Here is an 11755-nt window from a genome sequence, read left to right on the forward strand (position 1 = left end):
TTTTAAGGTTCATATTTATGAGGATCATTCATACTTCTTCTCATCTATAAATGGATTTTATAGACATGTTTTGAGGTTGGAAAAATGTTAAGTTTAATTCCCCAAGAACTTAGTATTTTGACCAAACCTTCAGACCCCATGTCCTGACCCCTGCGCTCTGATTGGATAATCTAAAGTCCGCCCCAGAGCGCCAAATTTAACTACGGGTCTTCCCGGAACTCGTCTCTTCCATTCTTACCTTTTTTCTTTTGTTTCTTCTCTCGTTTTTTCTCTCGTTTTCTTTTGTTTCTCTCTTATTTTTTCTTTTCGTTTGATGTTTGCTTTAGTTGTGTTTTTGTCCGTCTGGCGTCATGTTCGTTTTTGTTAAGTAAGTAAGCTCGCTCCTGCTTAACACCAGAAAACTCCTCCAATTCTGGCTGAACAATTTTTGCTTCTGACACACCATCGAAGCTGTTCTCCCGGCCCACAAAGACTGTGACCAGTAACGCACGGACGACCCGAACGTTACTGCTCCAGCTGATCCCAGGACTTTGCCGGCACCCGGGACCTGTGGATTCTAATCAGAGTTGGGTCCAGCTTCAGACGTCGAACCAGGTGGTTCCATGCGAGCTCCTGACTTCTGTGGAGGTCCCCTTTGGACAAGTATCAGGACGACCACTGAATCCTTGCCCACTGGACCCAAGGTTCGGGTTCTCGACCACCAAGGCGCTGAAGTAAGGCCGACCCATTATTCCATTGTCTCCGATCCAGCTGGTGTCTTAGCAGAAGCTGCCCTTTTTAAATCCATTCCCCCGGTATCCGCCTGATAGTCTACCCTGACATATTTAGTTAACTTCATTAGACTTGCCATCTTTCCAACCTTCCTAGTTGTGTCAGTTATGTAAGCTGCTTACATACATGGAAGCTCGGCTCGGCTCTCTCTCTCTCTCTCTCTCTCTCTCTCATCCTCATCTTGGCTAATTCAGTATTTCATTGCTTGCTGACGTTATTTCTGGTTTACATTATTAATTTCATTTGGACCTGATGATTTTAACCGGTGTGGTTTTTAATAAAGTGTGTTATATTTTAAGAAGTCATGGTAGCGTGATCGATCTTTGAGAAGTGATTGGTTCCCTCTGACGAGAACTTACAGTAAGCGTATTCTGAGACTGATTATCTGTTATTAGACAAATATCATTGTCATATTACGGTATTCCTTACCTGACCGCATAACAAATTTAGGGATGGGTGGTGCCCTGAGATCGTCCGCTTGTCTAAGGACACAGCGAATTAATAATTAAAAACACCCACTGTCGCTCCGACATTGAATCACAGGTTAACGTTAATGATAATACGCTACAACATAGAGATCAGTATTCATTTCAAGTCCTTATTAGGTTTAGTTTGATCTGGATGACATCCTCAGTTGTTTCATACGCATCTGTGTTGTTTAAAATAAAGCCATGCTTGGCATATGACACATCAAAGTTGCTATTTTAGATAATCCAAGAGATAACAATCCAAAATAATTCCAATAATGACTAGAAAATCACACAAACTTCAGTTAGTTTCACTGAATATGAGACCAAAGAACATAACCTAAACTCTATAGATAACCTGATGACGAGCTGGAAGAGTTGATGGCAAACTTGTCTCTGCTGATAAGCCACAGTCATGCAACATTCAGTTGTCATAGCAACAGCTGTCACCTGATTGTCATGAAAACTGGAAAAAATAAAAAAAGAGTCCTGCACAAAATCCAGTCCTTCAAAACTTTGCGCTGTCCTTATAAATCCTCAGTTAGAGGCAGGACAAGAGAGACGTGCTCTGGCTGAGGCTGACATTACATCAACACTAAAAACTCTGTTCACATAAATGTACAGTTTGGTAGCGATAATCTTGTGTCTGAGTCCAGTGAACATCCACAGTGAGTGATTCTCCCAGCGTCTCACTGCAGTCCTGTTGGGTTTATAGTCTGCCCAATGGCCATGTGGTAGTGTGGCATATAAGAGAAAGGAGAGGGAGGGCTGATGCATTGAGTGGCATCAGAGAAGGAGACGCAGCTGAAACTGGATCAATCGGACAGTGGGTCACTGGGTGGGGAAGCACCAGTGATTCTGCTGAGCTCAGCTTACATCATGATGCCTTATTTCATCACTGAGTCTTTGTTGACAGTTTATGTTTGCCAAGGCTTCTCACTTTGTCCTGAGAAAGCTTGAATAAACCTTTTACAGTACCGCTTCCTTTCATTTACTTTTCTATCACAGAAGCAATTAAATAAATGCAAATAATACATGATAAATGTTGTATAAATAATATGGGTAGCTATATATAAATAAATACCTTTTCTAACTTAATGTTCCAGGCCAATAATAAACGTTGACTCGGAAGCAGCACGCAGGTGTTCACACACAAACACACTTGTTCCATAAAACCATCTGAAAGTCTGACAGAACGTTTACAGCGTAAATTGTGATTTCTAATTTTATTCTGTGAGACTAATGAATCTCCAAACGTGTTTACTGAATGTAACTTTGTATTTACAGATTAATATTTACTCTGTTTTATCCATATTTACTCATTTGTATCAGTATATTCATTACTTGTATTGATATTTGATTAAGTTTCTCTTTGTGTGATATGTGTTTGTGAACTAAATACTAAATATCACAGTGAAGCGTGTAAATTCCTGTACAGTATTAATTGAGGTATGCTGGATCTCTTTTCATTAAATAGATAAAAAAAACAAAACTTCTTTTTCAGCTCAACCAGCTTCACTCCCTTTTATCTGAAGATTGTGAAGTTTCTGCAACACACAGTTTCATTCATTCTACTACACACCTCTATCAGTCCTCCCACTCCACTCCCTCGCCTCCTTCTATACTTCTGTTTTCAGTACACAAGCTGCAGGAAGGGAGAGAGCGGAGGGAGGGAGGAGATCAACCGACAATTTTGCACATTCTATAAAAAGGGGTTCACGGGACATTTAGTCGGGGTTCAGACTTCACACTGCCTGAGCTTCTGTCAGCAACAGGGAGAGGAACTCTGAACCCAGATCTGTATTGTAGGCTATATTTAATCAGTAATTCCCAATGCAAAAGATCTTGCTGATTATTGATCAGAAGAATGTAATATCTCAACATTTATCAGTATGATGATTAATCAGGTAGTTTATTAGCCTTTTAGCATAATTCTAAATCATTGTGGTGCTTTTGGGTTCTGCAAAGCAAGTAAAAACCAAACACATCTTTGAGGGGCATTTTCTCATTAATGCGTTTGTGTTGTTTATTTAAATGTATTAATGGAAAAACCTATTGAGATGCAACATCCCGTTTGCAAGACGGACCAATAAAACACAAAAATAACAATGAATTGTGACAACCAGTGGCGTAGTCCAGGGCAGTGTTTCTTAATCCTGGTCCTCGGGACCCAGTGCCCTGCACGTTTTGTAGGCACCCCTACTTAAACACAGCTGACTCAAATCAATGGCTCTTTATCAAGTTTTCATAGAACTTGGCAAGCAATTAAGATAATCTGCATCAAGTGTTCTGGAGTTGGGAGGAACTAAAACATGCAGGGCAATGGGCCCCGAGGACCAGGATTAAGAAACGCTGATCCAGGGTATATGCAGAGTATATACTCACGGTGTGTTCAGATCAAACGCATTTTGAGCGTCAAGAGCGGCAGGTTTCCATGTAAAGTCTATGGGGAGGCGCGGCAAGGGGGCGTCGAGCTTTCTTTTTCAGCGTTTTGGGCGTCCATTTTTATCTGCAGCTAACTTGTGTGTCCATGACTCCCCTTACAGGCCTAAAAATAAACGTTGGTCTAAATAAAATAAACTGTAAGCAGTGCCTTGTTTGTTTCTTTGATGACATTATGAGATTGTTGCATACAGGGTGGAAGCTGGCTCAGATGGTAGAGCTTCTTGTCCTGTGGCCTGATGGTCAGTGGTTTGCGTCCTGCTCCCTACGCTGCCAATTGATGAGTTATGATTTACTTTTGCGAGTTTTAGAGTTTCATGTGGGTCTCTTTTTTTTCTTTTCTGTTTTTGTTCACATTCCTTTGTTAAATTTTGATTTATACATTTTGATACAATGCTTTATTTTCAGACTTTGTTCAACTGATAAGCTAGTAAATGTAAAGAAAGAGTCAACCATAGTCGAGAGAAAGCCAGCAACTATTCCTGTATTTTGTTCGGCATATGGTTGCAATAATCGGTGAAATATTGAAAGCAGATCGTGTGGAATTACATTTCACAAGACAGATGAATCCAAATGCGTCAATAAACAATCAAACATGTTAGTATCAAATCAATTTATACATTCATTTGGATTGTAGCTACCTTGTGTCTTTGTTAAATAGCATTATAAAAATATTTTAGCATAAAAGCACATCATTTTAAATGTTTAACAGTAACCTGTATCATAACAATGTCTCTGCCCTTTGTAACGAACCAAACTGGGAGAAAAATCAGGTAAAAATGTGTGAAGTTATTGTTGTGGTTGGGCCCACACCTTACAAATAAATGCATTGCACGTGCAACCATGAGACGGGCAGACAGCTGTCATATCCTCCTGACTACCAGGGAAAAAAAATGTGTAACTACAAATGTCCACTATGGAGGACATTGCTTAAACTTTTAAATATTGTGGTAAAATATAGTTATATTTATCTAAGAAACGATTTAATGTGTTTATAAGATATTCAATGAAAATATAACTACAAAATGTCAAGTAAAAATCAGCACAAAGAAAAGTATTATGCTCTTTTGCTCTTCCCATAAAACATGCTTGTTGCAATGGATGCCATTTTTCTTGGAGAGAAAGAAAGTTCACGAAGCCCCACCCCCACAAATGAGGTACCATTTAAAAGCACTAAATGTCCTCTTTAAAGACCAAAAAGTGTTAGTTCAGTAGCATTCAGGGAGATGAAAATATTTAGGTTTACAAAGTTCCTCCACAGAGGACAAATTGAACTACTGGTAGTCAGGAGGATATGAGGACAGGATTGATGACTTTGCAAATGAAAAAAAGCCAGGAAACAGACATTTTGAGGATGATACACTGAAACTGTTAGTGTGAATAATGTGTGATATTTAGATGTTTTGCTGATAAGTGTCAGACTAAGGTAATTTAGCATTACTTTAAGTGTTGGTCTGTTTGATTTTTTATTTAATTATTTTTTTTTATAAATATTTAATATTTTCGATTTATTGATAGATATGCAATTCTTTTCCTTGTATGATAGTGGCTGTTTTTTTGTTTTTTTGTTTAACATAATAATAATAATATAAATGATTAAAAGACCCCTCAAATCGAGGCTGATTTATTTTTCTGGAGATATGTATTAATTCATAACTAATGATTTATTATTTGCACAATCTTATATTTAATTATTCTTGTGAAAGCCCAAAAGAATTCCATTTTTATTTTTATTGTAAGACTTAAAGTCTCCAAACCTGAACTGGATTAGTGTTCCAAGTCTGCTTAGTCCATCTTTAAAAACTTGTCCTTTAATAAATCTGTTCAGTTTTTGGGTAGATTTCTATGTCATGCATTCAGCTCAGAAGAATTTTCCAGACTCAGTATCTCAGAACTGAAGTTAAAAACTATTGCATTTTACTTTACTCTTTATGCCATTTCAGTCACTCACTTAAGAAAGAAATGAGTTAATTATGCTCTATCATCATTTAAATATTTTATACTGAGAATTCTGATTGCTTCAAAATAGTTCAATTGCTTTTGTCCACCAGGTGGCGCTGTTGTTCTTTGGACAGTCGAGCAGAGGGACAAGATATACCAGAGAAACACTGATGTGCACAAATAAAGGGCTACAAATAATTTGGTAATTTCAACCAAAATCTGGATCATACTTCCCTATAATATTGTCTTCTTGTCATTCATGCTGTTGATATGCCAGACATTTGTTTTTAGTATTGCATATTACTTAGTATGTACTTCTATGCTGACACAAACTGTTGACTTTATTTTTTTAATAAAATTTGATCATTTAGGAAATTACATACGTACGAAATTACGAAGAATAAATTCCTGCATAACATTTTTTGGAGACCCTCTAATAGAGAAAGAAAAAGTCGAGATTCAGTGGATTTTGGGCTAAAACTGAGTTGACTGCTCTCTCAATTCAAAGGTGATCTGGAAAATAAATGAAATGAAAACAAATGAACTGAAATTATATTTTATTAACATATATAACATATATGTTATATATGTATAGCTTTCATATAACATATATAGCTTTCATAAATACATATTTTACTAAAGTTTAATCACAATCGCATCCAAGTCAGTGTTGTCACAGCTTAGAATGAGTTATTTAGAAATACATAGGTGGCGGCGCACCCAGCATGCTTGTTGCATTCCCGTCTTTAAAAATTGTAATACTGCACCTAAATGGCAGGGCACCAGAGAGCACTACTCAGTTCAAACTTGATTTGTGTAGCACTTTTCATACAAAAGCATATCAAAGTGCTTAATATTAGAAAAAATAAAAACAGTTTCACATTTAAAAACACACACATACACACATTACCCACACCAAATATGCCAAAATAAAAACTAATAACTAGGATTCCTGCGATGGACTGGCGAGCTGTCCGGGGTGTACCCTGCCTGTCGCCCAAAGCCAGCTGGGATAGGCTCCAGCTTCCCCGCGACCCTGAATTGGAATAAGCGGTTCGGAAAATGAATGAATGAACTTTAGGATTCTGTCATCTCTATCTGGCTTGGTTTAGTTTTTTTATGTATCCAATTAGTGCACCACTACATGGGAATAATTTTCATACACTAGGACTTTAAGTTACGCTGCACTTCTGCAATCTTGTTGACAAGTAACCTGCACTGATCTTACGTGTTTTGGTGAGAATGTATGAGATATGTTTTTATTTGAAAAGATATTCTTATTGTTATAGTTTGTTGCTTGCTTTTATTGTGCTAGGTCCCGAATAAATATTTTCCTTTTATCATATTTTATTTAAATGGATGGGTTTTGAAAATGGATGGGCTCCTCATCCACGTCTGCAGGTTGCGGATGGATGTTAAATGCATCTGCTTCCTACATTGCAGGACCTGACTATTGCACACATGTACGTTGCCATGACAATACTAAAAGATATTTTGTGCCACTGTAGTTAAAAGCTTGGTTTGGGTTTTTTTTACAGCTGGAGGTACCACAGAGAAATGTCAGAGTATGCATTAAACATATCTCCCAGTATAATCAATTAACCTTTCACAAATCTATTCCATGTTCCTGAGGAGAACCACATTGAAGGGAGACGGTTAATCTCAACAGATCATGATCCGTGAGTCTAATTTTCAGTGTAGTTTATAAATGTTGTTTTAAAAAACTACCGGCATCCAATACTCTCTGCAACACGGAGCTGTCCTTCCAAAAAACTGGAAATAGACTTACCAATGATCATTGTTGTAGCCAAAGCAGCACTGCTGCACCCACAATGATGTTTGTAACAGTCAAAAGAACCACAGCGAGTTGAAACAGCTCCAGAATAACATGGGGCTTTAACAACAAGCCCATAGTGACACCTTTGAGACAAGATGAAAATGAGCTCCATTTGACATTCACAGACTGAAAACTAAATTCAACATCCTATGTAAATCTGATAAAGAGATCAGGAAATATAAAAGAGAACAAGAATGGGCAGAAACAGTTTTTTAAAAAAAAAAAAAATCCCATCTATACCTTGTATGAAGATGGTACTCAGTGAGAATATATTTTACCTCTGTTATGTGTATATATATATATATATATATATATATATATATATATATATATATATATATATATATATATATATATAGTTACATATATATATATATATATATATATATATATATATATATATATATATATATATGTAACTGCTATGAACACGTATGTTTAAAATATACATGTTTATAAATAAATGGTGGTTACTGATCTAAATCTTGTCGCTTAATAAGCATGAAAAATCTCATTTAAAACAATTATTAAAAGCTTCAGGACAAAGTTGACTGCTCATTATCACACCAATTTATTGTGGACAATACAACAAGACAGCAAATGATTTAGCTTTATAAACCTCATCGGAGCATTTTAAAATGTTTGCTGAAACACCGTTTCAGACAACACAGACTGACGATGCTCACCTTTAAAAAAATAACTAAAGTAGGTGCAATGATTACAATTGTCCGCAAGATGGCGCTGTTTAACCAGCTGAACCTGGTTGCCGTGAAACGCCTGTTTTTTTTTCTTATTGATTTTCAACTCAACACACGTTTAACATATAACATTTTTGCAACGTATATTTCAATTAACATACATAGAACACAATAACAAATATAAAAATCAATAGAAAAAATAAATAAATGAAATAAAAATAAGGGGTCTGTTAAGATGAATTTGTATTTTTCTCAAATTTGTAACGTTTTTAACACTTTTGTATTCATTTGATTTAATTGTTCAAAAGTTTTTATGTAACTTTGGACATCTGTAGTTTCAAATACAAAGAAGGAGGGTAATTTCTTTAGCCAGATCATCTTATGAATAAAGAATTTTGTGAGTATACAAATCAAATTGATGTTATATATTTCATCAACCGAGAAATTAGGGCTGTTAAAGTAAAATAGGATACCTGTTTTTTATGGTTTCCTTTTTAAGTATTCTTGAGATATACCTTTCTAAATGGAACCATGACAACGCCTAATGTGTCTGTTAATTTGCATGAAAAATTTATTAAATCAGCATTTCACTGCATTTATACACCAGTCGTCACTCACCCAGGGCGAAACCCATAACCTGGGCAATGGTAAACAGATTGCTTTTGTGAAAACATGTTTTCATAAATCTTTTACGCCAGCCCTCGTCTTCCGTCATTTTCTTGTCTGCAAGAGAACAATTTAGCATATTATAATCTAGCTAATCAGACTGCTTGGCTGGGGGAAAAAGTTATATATAGAATATATATACATATATATTATTGTTTTATTCATAAAAGCTGAAAATATTGCAAACTGACAAATATATACTCACAAGTAGATGTAATGTTCAGATGAGCCGAAGAGTTTGTTCATCTATGCGATAACGGTTAGCTACCAACGGCATTTTAAACTGCACTCGAGAATCTACGTGTCACGTGACTTACCAACGTAAACAGTGCAGCCGTTGTTCTGCTAGTTTGAAACTAAAAAGAAGAACTAAAGAACTAAAAAGTACACCCCCAGCGACAAGCATTTGTACCTTTTTAGGTACAAGCTGGTACCTCTATTTTTGAGTGTGAACTGGGGATTTTGCCTATTAGCAGATGTACTGGTACCAACTGGTGCATGGGGAAAAAAATGAAACAAATGTTGTACACTGGTGAAAGAACCAAGCCAGACTTTGAAGCAGAGTTCAGAAATTAAAAATCCTTTGTACACAAGCCTGATGCTCTCAGAAAACCTCTTCTTTTCTAACTTGTGTACCACAAGGGGGTGTAAAGTATACTTACAGTTACACTTTCATTCATCATGTGATCATAGATAGAGCAGTTTGCAGGATCAAAGAGCATCACAGAGAAAGACACTCCCATCTGTAAGTATTTCTTTCCCCATAAATATGCAGCTGATTGTGAATGTGTCTGACTTCAAGAACATGAAGATCACCAAACATCATCTTCTCAGCTTCTGCATATTTCTGCTTTGGGTTGCAGGTAAATAATGATGAGAACTCACAGATCCTCACTGCAGGATTAGTATTTCAGGTAACAGTAGTATGTGTGATGATAGGTCAAAACCTTCAGCTTAAACTGTTTATTTTTAATCTGTTATACACACACACAGGTCTGATTCATGGCAGTGATGTCACACAGACCTCCATGCTGTGGAAAAACCAGGGAGACGATGCAACAATGGACTGCAACCACGCAAAAGGTCTAACTTATTTCCAGATGTACTGGTACAGACAGCGGCCAGGAGAAACCATGAAGCTGATTGTCTTCACAATGACGGGCAAAGCTGATCACGACTTTGGAGACTTCAGCAAAGACAAATTTTCAGCCACCAAGACTGAGGCTGAGAGAGGAACAGTCACAGTGAAGAACCATAAGATAAGCAAACAGATAACGGCTGGTATTTCTGTGCCGTCAGTGAACACAGTGATGCAGACGCATGTGAGAGCTGAACAAAAACCACGTCAACCAGCATGAAGAGAGCGACGTCTGTCTCATCAAGCGGCAGTCATGAAGAGGATATTACTGGTTTGGTTTTTAACTTAAACCAAGAGATTACATCCTCCTGAAATTGTTATGAAAGACTTGTTAGTGAGGATAAATCAGGATCTTTGATAGTGGAGACAATGATGTCTGAACTCAGAAGAGTGTGTTTCTTTGCTGTGATAAAACACAATAATAGAGGTGATTTAGACAAATAGTTCAGACTGGGTTTCAGCTGAGGCATAGTAAACATATACAGTACATAGTACACATATACAGCAACATAGTACACATAAACAGTACATAATACACATATACAGTACAGAGTACACATATATAGTAACATATTACACATATACAGTAATATAGTACACTTGACTAGACTAGTATTACCTACCTTTAAATCCGCTGATCCTAAGTGTTCTATGTAAATATCCTATGTAAACACCAGTGCTTAACAATGTATTTACTAAAGATGAATCCATGTAATAAAGAGATTCTGATCACCAGAGCAATAGTTCAATTAGTTCCTAAAATAAAGCAGCTTAAACACATCGTTTGCAAAATTCATAAATCTTTGTTCGATGGTTTTTTGAGGTTTGTTCAAAGTTGTGATCAGTTTAAAAATTTCATCTGAAATTTTGTTACACATTCACATAGAAAAGTAATAATCTAGTCTTCAAAAATCCATATAGCAATTTTAAATAGTATAAACACTCTGTGAATGAATGTGCCACATGAGACAAGAACCTTGTATTTTGTAATGAGAACAAGAAAAAGGTAGGAAATATTCTAAGTAATACACTTTAACCTTTAAGCATCCTTAATAACCTTTAAAATCAAGAATTTAACCTTCTGTCTGTAGAAGTTGTTTTAAGCTGAGACATAATTACAACCTGAGTGAAATATTAGGGTTTTTTTCTCCATGTTAAAAATTTATTTATATCAGACAACACTTATGAAAGATAAAACATTTTGAAATATTATGACTTTTTCTTCGCGACAGGACCCAAAAACAGAGACCAGAAGGTGATTTGGAAAGAAATGTATTTACAAAGAAGGGGAAAGGACCATGTGAAGATGGAAATAAGTCAGCAACCTTCAAAAGGAGATGATGGGGAACAGGACAGGTTGGTGACTCAAAGCTAGCTGATGACACTTCTCTTGCACAGGGGTTCCCAAACTTTTTCAGCCACAACCAGTCAAGATAACATGAGGTGGTGTTCACGACCCCTCCCTCCACGATGAATCGGTGGTTAATAGAGTGACATATCAAATGGGTCCTCCTGGGACCGTCCTCTATATGAGAACCAACCATGTAAGATTTTTAAATTTTCATAAATAAGGAGGATAAGGTGGTTTTAACTGGATTATATTCACAGCTTTATGCTAAATCACCCATATGCCAAAAATCAGCTTCTCTTGTCCAAATCATTCTCGATTCATATCTCTTTTATGCTATGAGTATTAGCTTCTTTTTTTTGTTGTTTTGTTTTTTTTGTTTTTTTAAACAAAAATTATAAATTCCATATAAAAATGTGTTTGCACAGGGGTCGCAACTCCCAGTTT

The sequence above is a fragment of the Telmatherina bonti genome (genome assembly GCF_933228915.1).
Source record: "Telmatherina bonti genome assembly, chromosome: 2".
Taxonomy (NCBI): domain Eukaryota; kingdom Metazoa; phylum Chordata; class Actinopteri; order Atheriniformes; family Telmatherinidae; genus Telmatherina; species Telmatherina bonti.